The sequence below is a fragment of the Enhydra lutris genome, unplaced genomic scaffold (genome assembly GCF_002288905.1).
Source record: "Enhydra lutris kenyoni isolate GAN:26980312 unplaced genomic scaffold, ASM228890v2 scaffoldscaffold1, whole genome shotgun sequence".
Classification (NCBI taxonomy): domain Eukaryota; kingdom Metazoa; phylum Chordata; class Mammalia; order Carnivora; family Mustelidae; genus Enhydra; species Enhydra lutris.
Genome location: NW_019154085.1, coordinates 57,604,275 through 57,620,890, shown reverse-complemented (window position 1 = coordinate 57,620,890; position 16,616 = coordinate 57,604,275).

The window sequence follows — 16,616 nt, the reverse complement described above, 5'->3', positions numbered from 1 at the left end:
GGTTTAGATATGATTGGAAAACTATGACAAGTTTTAAGGAAAAACCGTGAAGCACATGAAAAAGAAAAACATAGAAAGTTCTCTGATACCATGAGTTAGAGAACTCAGAATAAGTATTAAATTATACACAAGAATGATGTTTCTGGGTAAATGTGGTAACAGCTTCTTAAACCAGCCCTTAAGAGAATTTTGTAGAGACTGAAGTCTGACCTGTAAGCCGTTGGGGCCAAGGCAATTCTATTGTGGTGCCCCTTTGGAAAGAGTGGGACACGGAAGAGAGGAGCTGCTTGCAAATGGTGAAAGGAAGATGGGCCCTACTGACCCAGAAGGCAGAGCATCATGCTGTCTAGTGGGAGTGAATGGCGGCATTGGAGGAGGTACCTGCCAGGTCTACAGGTTGAGCAGAGATCTAGAGATGGCAGTAGCCAGGAACATAGTGTATGATGGGAGACTTGGGTTGGACCTGGAGGCAGGTGCTCCATCAGCTTACACAGTGGAAAGTGGAGCAGTGTTTTGGGCCTGGGTGTGATACCATTGAGAAGCAGCACTAAGAAGCTGCTTCTTAAGGGGCATGTAAGGCACCCCCTGAGGATTTTTTGGATGCCAGAGGTGAGTTTAAATCTCAGAAGGGGTCCCTTAAGTCTTCCAGGTGCCATAGTGAAGAATACAGCCAACAAAATTTAGGTCTAAATGTTAAAAAGACCTGGGGGGGGGGGGTCCCGGGTAGCTCAGTCGGTTAGGCATCTGACTCTTGATTTTGGCTCAAGTCATGATTTCACAGTTGTGAGATCAAGCCCTGTGATGGGTGTGGAGCCTGCTTAAGATTCTGTCTCTCCATTTCCCCCTATTCTCACCCCCCTAAAAAAAAAAATAATAAATGTTGGAAAGACTTATTCGTATGCTGTGGGTGCTGACACTGAGGTTTGGGACTCAAAGGATAGACATATTTGATATGAAAGTAGATGAAGGAAAAACCACTTAAAGCAACATTTCTCAAATTAACATTTGTGGCCCCTTAGAGGTCATTGTTCAGTTTTAAGAATAATTTCATAATAATGTATTTTAGTTTTTTTTCCTAGCCCATCTTCCCAGAGGGACAACCCACAGAACGAACCACAGGCTTTTCTAAGAAATAGGAAGGCACTGGGAAAACCGGGGAAAGGAGTGGGAGAATAATGTAGGATGTGAGGACCTAAAGGTCCTCAAGAATACTAATCAAGAATACTAATGGAAATAATAAGGCCACAACTATTTATGACAAATAACAAACTCAAGTGACAAATACCAGATTTTGTTTTTTAAGAAACTTGAACTAACAAGCCAAGACCAGTTCAGTTTGGGGCCTCGCCTTTTTTGAAAATAATTGCTCTTACTAACAAACAGGAATTTGCCTGAATAGAAAGTACAAGTCAAAACAACAGAAAGATTTAGTAAAAAGATGCACAGGTTTTCTGCAGCTCACATAGATGAGTCACACAATCCCCTAGATACAATTAAAGACAAAGGACCAGGGAAAATCCAGGAGGCAGGGTATTTCATCACATTATGGGGAGTAGGACAGTGTACAAAGTATGGCCATGCCATCTGGGTGACCTGGGTTATGCGTGGCATAACTTTATAAGGCACACAGAAAGGAAGTGTGCCATCCCCACGGCTGAAATTAAATCACTCTGGAAATGAAACTAGTAAAAATCCTTACACAGAGATAATTAACCCCTTGTAAAAATAATCCAAGAGACTGTCTTGAAACAAGTGATTCAGGAAGATTTGGATATCCACAAACAGAAAAAAACCAGATTAGGGCTGGAATGTGATTTCTGTAAAAAAAAAGTCACAAGACGACTGATGCTATTTTCTACTGTATGGTGTGAGGAAAGATAGTGCTAATGGAGAGCACTGATCTTCATGGAGCCTAGGAAAAGAAAGGTGAAGGAAAGTCCTGGTCATTGTTTTTCTCATACTGCCAAAAATGAATAGGAAGCTTTAGACACAGGCGTGTCCTCTCCTGGTGGGACAGCTGCTGGAGTGCAGAAACCACTAACCAAGCTTTTCAGTGAGAATTCCTAATGTAGCCTCTTGTCCTTCTAATATCTTTTCTTTGAAATTGGGTTAAAACCTAATATCCCAAATTAGAATCATTTATAACATAAGAAGGTGGGTCTGAAGTGTTCTCCTCAACTAAAACACAGCCATTTTAGCCTAGAGACTTCAGTAACATGTTTCTAAGATTTTACATTTTAGTTTGGATGCTCAGATTTGATTTGTTTTTTTACACTTACTCATTGGTTCTGGAATATGCTCTAGATAAATACAAAATGCATTCACACACACACACACACACTCACACACACACACACACACACACACACACACACACACGCACACACAGCACAAATACTCCTTGGGAAAAAACAAGCAGAGTCATAAGGCATTGAAAAAAATGTTATGGTACAGATTTCTAGAGTTCCTTATACTAGTCTTTATTTCTTACTTCCTCCTTTTCCTCATAAAAGTGAGTTTGGGTGTCAAATGCAGATGTGATTAAAAAAAAAAAATCCCTAAAAAATGGATGAGATTTCTGCTTCCAAAAAGTGGAGTAACAGGAAACAGATTTACTCCCCCAACAAAAGCAAACAAACAAAATATATAAAAGAATGGTTTTCAAGACACTGGACATCAGGCATTAAAGGATACCCGAGACACAGAGGACAAACAAGGTGAGTCCTACATAGTCCTAGCTTATCTGACAGTTGTAGAACATTCTACCCAACAGCAGCAGAAGCTATTATTATTATTTTTAAATATACATGAAATATTTAGCAAAATAGACCATACTCTAGGCCATAAACAAATCTCAATACATTTAGAAAACCTCAAATCACACCAAGTATGTTCTTTGACTATAATGGAATTTTATTAGAAATCAATAGTAAAAAGATATCTGGTCAATCCCCAAATATTTGGGAACAAAATAAGTAACTTCTAAGTAACCCATGGGTCAAAGAAGAACTCAAAATGAAAGTTAGAAAGTATGTTAACCTGAACAAAAGCATAATATATCAGAATATGTGGGATGCCACTAAAGCAGTACATAGGGGTAAATTTGTAGCAATAATGCCTATGTTAGAAAATAAGAAAAATCACAAACCAATGACCTCAGCTTCTACTTTAACCAGAAAAAGAAGACAAAAAACAAGACAAAAAAAAAAAAAAAACTAACTGAGCAGAAGAAAAGAAATAATAAAGTGGAAATCAATGATATAGAATACAAAAAAACAAAAGAGAAAATCAATGACACTCAAAGTTTCCTTAAGATAAATAAAACTGGCAAACCTTTAACAAGATTGACTGGGAAAAGAAAAACAGAAAAAAACAAGTTCTCAATATCAGGAATGACACGTGATATTTCTGTAGAGTCTACAGATAGTAAATGGATAAATAAGGAAACATTATGAATAACTTTATGCCTATAAATTTGAAAACCTGTATGAAATGAACAAAAAAAATGAAAAGACAAAAAAAATTTTCAAAATTTCAAAAATTTTCAAAAAATTTAAAGACCAAAAAAAAAATGGTTAAAAAAAGAGATCATCTGAATTTCCCTATATCTGCTATAGAAATTGAAAGCATAATTAAAAACCTTTCTACAATGAGGAGTGCCTGGGTGGCTCAGTTGGTTGAGCATCTGACTCTTGATTTCAGGTCAGGTGATGATCTCAGGGTCATGAGATCGAGCCTGACTTCAGGCTCCACACTGGGCCTGGAGACTGCCTGAGATTTTCTCTTCCCCTTTCCCTCTGCCACTGCCCCCTTAAAAACAAAACAAAACAAAAAACCTTCCCACAAAGAGAAACCCAAGCCCAGATGGCTCCAGAGATAAATTCTATCAAATGCTTAATGAAAAAATTATTCTTTGAGGCCAGCATTAAGCTAATATCAAAACAAAAGACACTACAAGAAAACTAAAGACCAATATTCCTCATGAACATAGATGGAAAAGTTTTTAAACAAAATATTAGCAAATCAAATCCAATGCATAAAAGGAAAATATATCATAGCTAAATGGGGTTTATATTCCAGTAATGCAGAGTTCATCTAACATACAAAAATCAGTGAAATAATTCACCATATAAACAAACTACAAAGAAAATCATGACCATCTCATAAATGCAGAAAAAGTGTTTGACCAAATGCAACAACTATTTTTGATAAAACCTCTCATCAAATTAAAAATAGAAGAGAACCTCTTTAAGCTGATAAGAGACATCTATGAAAACCCTATAGTTAAGATCATACTTAATGGCATAAGACTGAATGTTTTTCACTCATACCATTTCTATTCAACATATACTTCTAGTACTGGAGGTTCTAGCTAGTGCAATCAGCCAAGAAATAAAATAAAAAGCATTCAGATTAAAAAGGAAGAAGTAAAACTGTCTTTATTCATAAACAACACCATTGTCTATGCAGAAATATTTATGGAACCTATGAATAGCTAGTAGAACTAGTAAGTGGGTTTAGTAAAGTTGCAGGATACAAGATCAATATATTAAAAAATGAAATGTATTTCTATATCTGGCAAAAAATTACAGATTGAAAAATAATTAAATGCTATTTACAATAGCATCGGGGTGCCTGGGTGGCTCAGATGGTTAAGTGTCTGCCTTCAGCTCCGGTCATGATCTCAGGGTACTGGGATCGAGTCCCACATTGGACTCCCTGCTCAGTGGGGAGTCTGCTTCTCCCTCTCCTCTCTGCTTGTGCTCTCTCTCCAATGAATAAATAAACATTTTTAAAAAAACAATAGCATAAAAAATATGAAACACTTAGGGATAAATGCAATGAAAGATGTAAAAGAACTATACATTATAAACTATAAAACATTGCTGAGAAAAATTAAAGATCTAAATAAATGAATAAGTATTTCTTATTCATAGATCAGAAGACTCAACATTGTTACAATGTCCATTCTCCCCAAACTGATCTACATATAGAATGCAATCTCAATTTAAATCCTAGCAGGATTTTTGTAGAGGTTAACAAACTATTTTCAGAATTCAAATGAGAATGCAAAAGACCTAGAATAGCCAAAATAACTTTGAAAATGAAGAACAAAATTGGAAGGCTAATAATACTTAATTTCAATACTTATAACACTACCATAATTAAAGCAATATGGAGGTACTAGTACAAATATAAATAAATAATTAACACATGGAACAAAAAAGTCTAGAAATAGACCTATACAGATAACTCATTTTTTATTAAGGTGAAAAGGCAATTTAGTAGAGAAAGGATAGTCTGTTCAAAAATGTACTGGAAAGATTGAATATTCATGCATAAAAAAATAAACCTCACAGTATAAACAAATGTTAATTCAAAATGAACCACAGACCTAAAAGTAAAATCTTAAAATATGAAGCATTTAGAAGAAAACCTAGAATATCACTGTGACCTTAGGTTAGGCAAAGATTTCTAGATTTCAAAAGCATGATCCATAAAAAGAGCAAATTGATAAAGTGTACTTTACCAAAATCCAAAACTTCTGCTCTTCAAAAGACAATGTTAAGAGAAGGAAAAAATAAGCTACAGACTCGAAAAGTAAATTTGCAAATTAGATCTGATAAGAAATTTGTATCCAGAATATATAAAGAACTCACAAAACTCAGTTATAATAAAACATCAATTTTTTTAAATGGACATAAGATTTAAACAGATACTTCACCAAAAAAGATATATGGATGTTAAAAATAAGCACATGAAAAGATTTTCAACATCTTTAGTCATTAGAGAAAAGTAAATTTATTTCTTTTTCTTTTTTATTGAAGTATAATTGACAAAATTATATGTATTTAAAGTGCACATGATGTTTTGATATACATATACATTGTGAAATGACTAGCATAATCAAATTAATTAACATAACCATCACCTCACTATTAGATTTTTTCTTTTCATTTTTTTCCTTTGACAAAAACATTTAAGATCTACTCTTAGCAAATTTCAAATATATAATACATACATTTGTTAACTATAGCCGCCATGCTGTGTGAGAAATGCAAATTTAAACTACAATGAAATACTACTATACTCTACTAGAATGGCTAAAGATTAAAAGACTGCCATACCAAGTGTTGGCCAGGACATTAGTTTCCTAGGGTTCCTAGAAAAAAGTATCACAAATTAGGTGGCTTACACAACAGTAATTTAATGTCTCACAGTTGTGAAGGCTAGAAGTCCAAAATCAGTGTTGGAAGAGTTGGTTGGCTCCTTCTGAGGTTATAAGGGAGAAACTGTTCCATGCCTCTCTCCTGGGTTGTGGTGGTTTGCTGGCAATCTTTGCCATTTTTTTAAAGCTTTTGCTTATTTATTTGACAGAGAGAGAGCACAAACAGGGGGAGCAGCAGTCAGACACACGGGAGAACAGACTCCCTGCTGAGGAGGGATGCAGGGCTCCATCCCAGAATCCTGGGATCAAGACCCACACTGAAGGTAGATGCTTAACCTACTGAGCCACCTGGGCACCCCAATCTTTGGCATTCTTTGGCTTGTAGATGCATCACCTCAGTCTCTGCTTTCTTCTTCATATAATGTTTTCCCTGTGTGCATGTTCTTTCTCTGTACCCTAATGTCCACTTTTCATAAAGACACCAGTCATATTGTCCTCATCTTAACTTGATTGTCTGCAAACACCTTATTTTCAAATAAGGTCACATTAACAAGTACTGAGGGTTAGCCTTTCAAGATCTTTGGGAGAGAATACAATTCAACCCATAAGAAGATATGGAAGGAGGCACCTTCATGGCTAGGTGGTTAAGCGTACTTCATCTCAGGTCATTATCCTAGGGTCCCGCGATCAAGCCCCACATTGGGCTCCCTGTCCCAATGTGGGGCTTGATCCCAGGACCTTATATTAATAAATTGCTTTTTTCTAGTAACAAAATGCCAATAAATCCATTATGCTGGGAAAAAAAACTATATATTGATTTATAATCATAATGCAGAAAAAAATTAAGCTATATTCATGGGTTCCTTGTCATTTAGCCACCTATTCCTTCCCCCTTTATAGAAATCCATACATTTAACAATACTGTGATTCCTGTTTCAACCCAGAAAAATAGGTAAGCTATGGAAAAGCCAAGTAGCATGGCTTGGATGACTCCCAGGAGAACTAGCAATATCAAACAGGTTTGCCAATTTCCTACCATTCTGTTCACTGAACTTTACAGAGTTCCTTCTCAGAAAGCTGCACTGAAGTCTAATATTTAAACCAGTTAAACCTAAGAAAGGTCGAGGAAGCCCTCTATCTACAAGTTTCTTTTCATAGCCCCATGACTATCTCCTCTCTAATCCTCCTTTTCTATTCTGAGGTTTAGCATTTTAAATTGGCTTAGAAATAAAACTTAATGGCAGGGCCTCTGGGTGGCTCAGTTGGTTAAGCATCTGACTTGATTCCAGCTCAGGTCATGATCTCAGGGTTGTGAGATTGAGCCTGGTATCAGCACAGAGACTGCTTAAGATCTCCCTCTCCCTTTGCCCCTCCTCACCCCGACTCTCCCATTCTCTTTCAAATAATTAATTAATTAATTAATTAATCTTAACAATCTCTAACCCTGTGAGTGTACATGATAAGATTACCATGAACATACCAGAAACTTCTTTGTCCCTGATTCATTAGGATCATTTTCCCTACCTCAGAATGCCTGTGGCTATATTTCTGCAGGCCCAGTTGTGCTGGCCTTTGGCTCACATTATTTCTCATCTTACAATAATCCTGTAAGGTAGGTTTTTATTGTCCCACGTATAGAGACGAAACTCAGCAAGATTATGTAATTTGACCAAAGTAACACAGCTAAGAAATAATAGAAGAAGGATTTTTCAACCCATCAGTTCTACCCTGCTCTCTATCTGCCTCCTTCTCAGACCCTTACATACTCCTTCAAGAGGAGAACATGCTCACAGATTCTGTCTAGATTTTTCTGGGGAATCCTTAGATGAAATTAAAAGGTGCAGCAACCTTCTATTTTGTTATTGTTTTTATTTAAAAGGAATGTTGGTGATTACAAAAACTATTTTATATACATTTCAGAACATTAAATGGAATAGAATATCTAAATTACCAGAAAATGATTAATAGATGTTAAATAAATATAGATCACTCCCCAGCCTTTCCATTCAAGTTCTAGGAAAGGTAGAGCCCAAAGGTTGTCTTTGGTAGACAAACAGAGATACAAGGCTTTGAGAAAGCTCTTCGGTGAACTTTCCCTCTGGAGGGTTCTCCTCCTTTGTTTACGGATGTGTGCCCTTTTGCCTGCTTCCTCTGCACATCCTTTCCAAGGTTACAGGCAGAAGAAGGCAGAAGGAAGCATGAGCATGCAGAAACTAGGCTCTGCACTGACAGGGCAGATTTCAGACATCCTGTACACACCCAATGGAGACAGAGACTCAGCTGAAACATTCACGTGACTGGAACTTTCTTTCTGGCTAAAGACCACACACTGGGAAAGCCGTTAATTGAATTAAATTGATATAAATTGCTGCCTGGATTAAGGTGAAAAACTAGTTCATTAACTCACTCTGAAACTGGCCCTTAGCCCAATGGGTTTTCCCTTGTTTTCTCCCCTTAGTACTCCAGCCCCTGCATGTGTTATTAAAATACCATGGTGTTGCTAAATCACAACATACAGTGATATTTCTAACACATCCAGAAGATGTTAATAAATGGCTGGGGGAAGGCTGCTAAAAATAGATGAAATGGGTTAGAAAACTTCTGTCTTCGACAAATCAACATTCCTTTTTATCCACAGTACAGTTTCCTCTTAATGAGATAGCTTATCACATGAGGTTAACAGGCAGCTCAAGGTAGGGTTTTGCAGTAAGTCACTTGAACTCCCTCAGGTGCTCATCCGTATATAATGACGACAGTAACATCTACCCCATGATGTAAGTGTTGTGGGTATTATCTAACAATTGTAATTACATTTCATGAGGATTCACTATTTGCCAGATTATGAGTGTTTTCCATATGTTATGGAAAATGCCTGTGGCTCCATTTCTGGAGGCTCAGTTGTGCCTGGCACCTAAAATCTAACATAATGATAACAATAACAACCGCATTTGCTCTCATCCCCAAGCACGTTCCCACAGCCTATGAATGGAGTGGATACTCATATTGTTCCATTTGACAGAAAGGAAACAGAGGCTGGGTGAGGTGCAATGACTTGGCATAGTCACAGAGCAGATTCCCACACAGGCAGGGTGACCTTTTAACTACTACACCACGAGCAAAGCCTGGCACCCAACAAACACCCCATAAAAGACAGCTACTAAGAAGAAAAAAGGATGAGGGTATGGCTTTTCTCTCAATCCAGCAAGAAACCAAATTAATACTCATTCTTTTTTGCCCAAAAATATTTTTTATTTGTTTTAAGTAACAATAATTAATGATAAAAACCACTTTGCTGAGTATTTACTATGTGTTGGTCATTGTTCTTTTTCAGTTTTAACTCATGTAATCTCTGAAGAAGCTAATGACTAGTTTTATGCTAATTGTGCAGACGAGGCAACTAAGGCACGTAGAGGTCATGCAAGTGACCCATCACACAAGTAGTGAGTGACAAAACCAGAATCTGAAACTAAGAGTCTGACCCCAGATTCCCCACTCCATACTTCCACTTGCCCCTCTGTGATCTGACACCGAGTCCTGTGTGACCCCACCACCATCATCAACCTTTCTCCTGTCAGTATCTTCAACTCCCTTGTACGTAACATCTCGATTGGGTAACACCATTTAAGATGAAGCCCAGTGGGCCCCTTCTCCCTGCATGTACCTTGAGCATTATTAATAAATACATGATCCAGTATAAATTCATGGTCCTTGACCACATCTGTGTCCCTGGTAATGCTCAGATTTCCCACTACATAGCCGCAGCAGCTCTCTCTGTGGGCATCAGAACTAGCCTCACCTCCTTTCTTTGACTCCAGTCCTCATTCCCAGTATATGAATTTCCCTGATACTTCACAGAGAAACTAGAACCTAGTTTGAGAGGACTCTCTACCCTCAGTGTTCAGACTTAACCTGGGTCTACAACCATTATTTCCTTCATTCCTGCTGTAAAGGGAGGCATTGCTTTCCCTTCTAAAGTGAATCCTTTTACTTTTTGCTCCAGAAACTTCTGCCTGCTCAGGGACCTCACTCTGACATTTCCAGCAGTAAATACCTTTGACTTCTCTCTCTCTATTGGATCCTTCCCATCAGCATTCAGACATGCTCAAGTCTCTGACCTAAAAACTAACAAAATGGTAATAATAACAACTGCATATGTTCTCATCCCCAAGCATGTACCCACAGCCCATACAGCTATTTCTCCTTCTCCTAATAACCATGAACTGCTTGAAAAAACTGTTTACAAAGATGGGATCGGGAGGGAGACAAACCATAAGAGACTCTTAATCTCACGAAACAAAATGAGGGTTTTGGGGGGTGGGTAGGGATGGGGGAGGGTATGTGCTATGGTGAGTGCTATGAAATGTGTAAGCCTGATGATTCACAGACCCATACCCCTGGGGCAAATAACACATTATATGTTAATTTTAAAAATAAATAAAAAATTTTAAATTAATTAATTAACATTTTAAAAAGAAAGAAAGAAAGAACTATTTACACTGGGTGGCTCTGCTCCAAGCCACTCCCAACCACTAAGGCATCTTGTGGCATCAATCACTAGAAGCACTCTCCTTAAGGTCCTAACTTAACTCCCTGTCCCTAAATCCAGTGCACATTTCTGTCCTGAATCCTTTGACCTCTCCAGAGTATATGAAACTGTTGATGGCTCTCTCCTTGAAACACTCCTCCCCAGCTTCTAGACACCTAAGCCCTTATCAGTCTGCTTCTGTAGCTGTCCTTTAAATGTTCTTGTTCCCTCTGATTCTTTTCAGGCATCTTCTCTTCTCTCTCAATCTACAACAGTCACATCTATTCCCATGGCTTTAATTATCAATAACAGATAACCTCCAAATTTATGTTCCCATTCTGTTCCTGATTTTAAAACACATATATGAAACTGTCCCATGGATATTTCCACCTGGATGTCCCATAAGTCTCTCCACATACCACATACTGAAATCCTACTCCTTCCCCAAAATTGTTTTTCAGTGGGTGAGGCCACCAGATTGGCCATGCCACAAAAGAGATCCATTCTTGTCAATTCCTCTCTCTATCTAATATACCTGATCTTGTTGATTCTTCCTCTTAAACATCTTGCAACATGTGTTCACTTCTCCCAGTCTGCTGCGTCTCCTTTCTAGTCCAATCATGAGCCATCTCTTTGTCCAGACTCCTGCAGCAGTCTCCTCAGCCTCATAAAACACTCATGTCTAATCCATTCTCCATTCTACAGCAGGTATATTCTCTCTAAAATGTAACACATAAATCTGGTTATAGTGAAACCCCATAATGGTTTCCTACTGGCTTTAGCATGAATGTTTTCAACATGATTTTGGACCTAGCCCCAGCTTTCCTATTTAGCTTCAGTATTTCCAGAACCTCCCATCTCAATACCCAATCTCTGCTACAAAATTTTCTCAGGTACTTTATGTCAACTCTCACCTCTATTCCTTCTGTCTAGAACATAGTCAGCTAATTCTCTCACATTTCCATTCCCATTTCTAGGCAACTGCTATTCTGCTTTTGGTCACCATGGATTGGTTTTACATTTTCCAGAATTTTAATGACTGATGTCCTTATCAGAAGTCCCTATGAAGACACAGAGAGATATACAGGGAAGGAGGCAATGGGATAATGGAGGTAGATTTTTCAGTGATGCAGCTACAAGCCAGGTAAGACAAGGATTACCAGCAGCCACCAGAAAGAAGGATGGAAGATATTCTCCTTCAGAGCCTCAAGAAACAACCAATCTTGCCAACACCTTGATTTTGGACTTCCAGTCTAAAAAACTCTGAAAGAGGGGTGCGTGCGTAGCTCAGTCGGTTGAGTGCCCAACTCTTGATTCCAGCTCCTGTCCTGATCTCAGGATTCAGCTGGGAGTCTGCTGGAGATACTCTCTCTTCCTCTCCCTCTGTCTCTCCTCCACCTCTCTCTCTCTCTGTCTCTCAACTAAATAAATCTTTAAAAAATAACAATTTAAAAAATTTAAAAATGTGAGAGAATAATTCTGTTGTTTTTTTTTTGTTTTTTTTTGTTTTTTTTTTAAGATTTTTTTTTATTTATTTGACAGACAGATCACAAGTAGGCAGAGAGGCAGGCAGAGAGAGAGAGGAGGAGGAGGCAGGCTCCCTGCTGAGCAGAGAGCCCGACGTGAGGCTCGATCCCAGGACCCTGGGATCATGACCTGAGCCGAAGGCAGAGGCTTTAACCACTGAGCCACCCAGGCGCCCCTAATTCTGTTGTTTTAAGCCACCCAGTTTTACTTATTACAGCAGCTCTAGGAAACTAAGTACTTACATTTTTTTTAACTTTTCAAGACTGACAGAGTGTTTTCCAAAGTGATCACACCATTGTACACTCCTATCAGCAGTGTGTAAGAGTTCCAATTTCTCCTCAACCTTGCTGACACTTAGTATAGTCAGCCTTTTCAATTTTAACCACTCAGGAGGTGTGTAGTAGTATACATTTGTGGTATAATTTGCATTTCCTTAATGCCTAATGGTCTTGAAAATAATTTCATACATTTATTTCCCATCTGAATATCTTCTTGGGTGAAGTGTCTGTTCTAATCTTTTGCCTATTTGTTACTTGGATTATTTTCTTATTATTGAGTTTGAAGATTCTTTACATGGTCTAGATACAATTTCTTTATATGATTTGCAAATATTTTGTCCTAGTTGGTGGTTTTCATTTTCATTTTCTCAACTGTACCTTTTGAGGTCAGCTAAGTATTCGAGGAGGCAGTTCAGATGCCTCTCTTTCTTAGAAACCTTCTCAGAGCTTTAAGCCTTGATGAGTGGCCCTTCTAAGTACTTGTCAAGTTTCAGGTACATCCTTATATCATGATATGCATTGTATCCTATTATAATTGTTTGGCTACCAATTTGTTTTTTCTCCTAGAATCTAAGGTTTGTGATCATGGGCAAGGACTCATTATGCCCTATTCTTTGTTGTAGCCTCCATACGAGGACAAAGATTGATAGAAGGTGCTTGCATTGGATAATTTTTCTCAACTCTCCAGAATCACTGTCCATAGTTCTCTACCTTGCTCTGTGCTCTGCGAAGCTGACCTCTGTTGGCCCCTTGTCCACTGACTTCTGGCTGGGTTTATCTGATGGGAAAAGAACAGAGTGTAGGGGAGAAGATAGAGCAGACTAGTCTCTGAGCGTCCTCTCTGACAAACCTGAGCTTGGTAGTAGTTGCTGTCCTGTGCCATTGGGTGTTCCCTGTCTCACAGGTATAGCTCTCACAAGGATCCTGTGAATGCTCCCTGCCCTTGTTCTTTTAATCCCAGGTGTAGCAATAACAACTTCCAGAACTTGCTAGAAACTAGGTCTTCACCATCCTGTTTTGGTCCCTTTCACACTGCCCACACTTCATAGTTCTTTCATTAGATCTTCCCTATAAATCCGAGCCTCCCCATTTCTTGCTGAGACCCCGATTCCCTGATTTCCTGCTCAAAAAATATTGGTTAATTTTGACCCTCACCATAACCTATACCTCAAGTGAATTTTAAATCCCTGAATTTTCTCCACTGTTTTCATTCAACATAATTCAGGTTCTAATTTTTTTTTTGAGTTTCAAATGACTCCAAACACTATATTCCTTTGAACCTCATTCCCACCTCCCTTCATTCACTCATTCATTCAGCAGAAACTTTTTGACAACTCACTAAGGACCAGGAATTGTGCTGCCCTGCAGTCACAGAGAAGGAAAATATAGTCAGTCCCCCAAGGAACTCACATTCAAGTGAGAGATATAATCAAATAACTAAGTCTAATTCAAAGTGATACTTTGAGCAATGGAGAGATATGCAAAGGCCTGAAGGCACAAAGCTCTAGCCACCCCACTCCTGGCTGGGGTCAGAAGACAACAATACAACAGGACCCACCTTCCCACAAATGAACCCTTTCAGAATGCCAGACTCTGTGCTAAGCACTGCACATACTTATTTAATACTGCAACACTATAAAGCAAAAGCAAATGTTACCATATGCATTTTACACAGAAGGAAACTGAGGCCAAAGGAGGCTAAGTAACCTGCTGGTAGGTGACAGAATCCCTCTTTTAACCATTATGTATCCTGTATCGTAAATGTAACACACACACACACACACACACACACACACACACAAGACTGAGGTGTGGGGGAAAATAATTTTCTCCAAGGCTAAAAGAGCTCTTTGCCACGGATGTTCACCTCAAAGCCACAATACTTCAGGAAGAGATGAAAAACTAGCTCTTTTCTGAGTCTTCTAATTGTTGAATAGGAAATGTGGTGTCGGGAGGCCAGGAAGCTGTCATCACCATTCTTCATTACACTAATTGCTCTTAGATGAAATATGGTTTGTTTCCCCTTTTATTCCTGCTCATATCATAGCTCTGCTACTTTGGAATATTCTCTCTTTGGGTCAAGGAAGGCTTTCTCCTTTTTTCATTATACAGAGGGTACAACTGAAGCCCAGGGCAGGTGACGTCTCACCTGGATCCCACAGCCAGTGGGTAACCCAGTGTCCCAGTGACTAACTTCTTTGGCCAGGATACCCCAATAGCTGCCCTTTGCCCCAGCCAGGCCCATCTACTCACAGTTGCTTATACAAGCATTTCTCACTAAAACTGCTGTATTTTTTTTTCACAGCTTCTTCCCGTCCCAACACAGGCTCTTCCTCTCACCTTTCTGAATACATCTAACCCTGTACAATCACTCTAGCTCCTCCTGACCTCTCTCCCTTTTTACTCACCCTGCACTGTCCTTCACCAAAGATTGGCAACACTATTACGCTTTGCTACCTGGTTATGCATGTGGATTGCACTTGACAGCTGTAGCAGATGCCAGCCCACTCAGACCTGAATCACCTACTTTGAATATATTCCCACAGCACACAATGTACTTCTGAGGCCACAGGAGAAATATTTCATAATTAAAGTCTCTACAGTCAGTATGCTAAAGGCATCCCTTTTCTGCATGTTTTCAGGCAGAGATGCTAACTTCTATGTCTAATGATATGCTATTGACTCAGTACCCACACTGGAAAGTCTCACATTCTCTCAGCCTCACCTCTTATTCCAGCTGCCTCTGTAGCAGCCAGCCCTGCACAGGCTGCCCCAGCTTCCTTCTGGGGCAATCTGACAGCACCTCACCTCTAGTCATGCCATACTTCCCGTTGCTGTCTTCCCCTGGGGCTCTGAGATGCCAAGGCATAGGACCATGCTTAAAACTCATCATTGCCAAAGAAATGTGCAGAGGAGTTAATAAGCCTAGAATCAGCTTGCCCAGCAGGAATGGTAAGCCTATAGGTAAATGCTTTCCTCTTTTCCTCAGGACAGACAGTTCTGAGGCCTTCGGAGGCTCCTGAAGGACTGACCACATGTTGCTACTGCAGTGGCCAAGGCAGTGGCTTTCCCTTCTTCCCTATTTCACTCTGGTCTTCAATCCCATTTCCTGCCAGGGATCTCATCCTAGGTTATGCTTTCTGGGGAACCAGGCTAAAATAGTGCATTCATCTGGTTGAGCTGCCATGAGAATATACCATACCTTGGGTGGTTTAAACAAGAGAAATTTATTTCTCACAGTTCTGGAGGCCATAAAGTCCAAGATCAAGGTGCAAAGTTTCAAGTTTCTGATGAGGGTTCTCTTCTTGGCCCTCATATGGTCTGTCACCTTCGTGCTGTGTCCTCATGTGGCCACTGATCCTATCTAGGACCCTACCTTTAAGACTCCATTAAATGTAATTAACTCTTCAAAGCCCTATCTCTGAATACAATCATGAAATTTAGAGGTTTGGGGCTTCAACATGTGAACTGGGGGAGAAGGATGCAATTCAGTCTAGGGTAGACACTGTTAACTCAGAAATGTTGGTTTGATCTTAGCCAATAAGCATCCGAGAAAGGTCCTTCAAGATCCCTTCTTTTTCTTCTTCTTCTTCTTCTTCTTCTTCTTCTTCTTCTTCTTCTTCTTTTTTAAGCTCCCCTCCCCCCTCTCATGTCTTAATGACTATTTAGGAAAGGTCTTATGTTAGCTTGTTCTCATGAATATTAAATGTTTCTAGTGTTCTGCTGGTAATTTGGGGGAAATTGGAGGGGAGACAAACCATGAAAGACTGTGGACTCTGAGAAACAAACTGAGGGTTTTGGAGGGGAGTGGGGGGGTGAGCCTGGTGATGGGTATTATGGAGGGCACATATTACATGGAACGCTGGGTGTGGTGCATAAACAATGAATGCTGGAACACTGAAAACGTATAAAATAAAATAAAAAGCGGGGGGAAAGACTACAGTTAGAAGAACTACATTCTAGTCTTTTCCTACTTAACTTGTTTAGGGAGTAAGTTTTACTAGACCTAAAGCAAATGATTTTGCCTTTACCCAACGCTTTTCTCAGTTATTAAGTGGGATAACAGCTGTAATGTAGGTTAACCCAGCTATTTTGCTGGGTTAGGGGGATCCCAGGA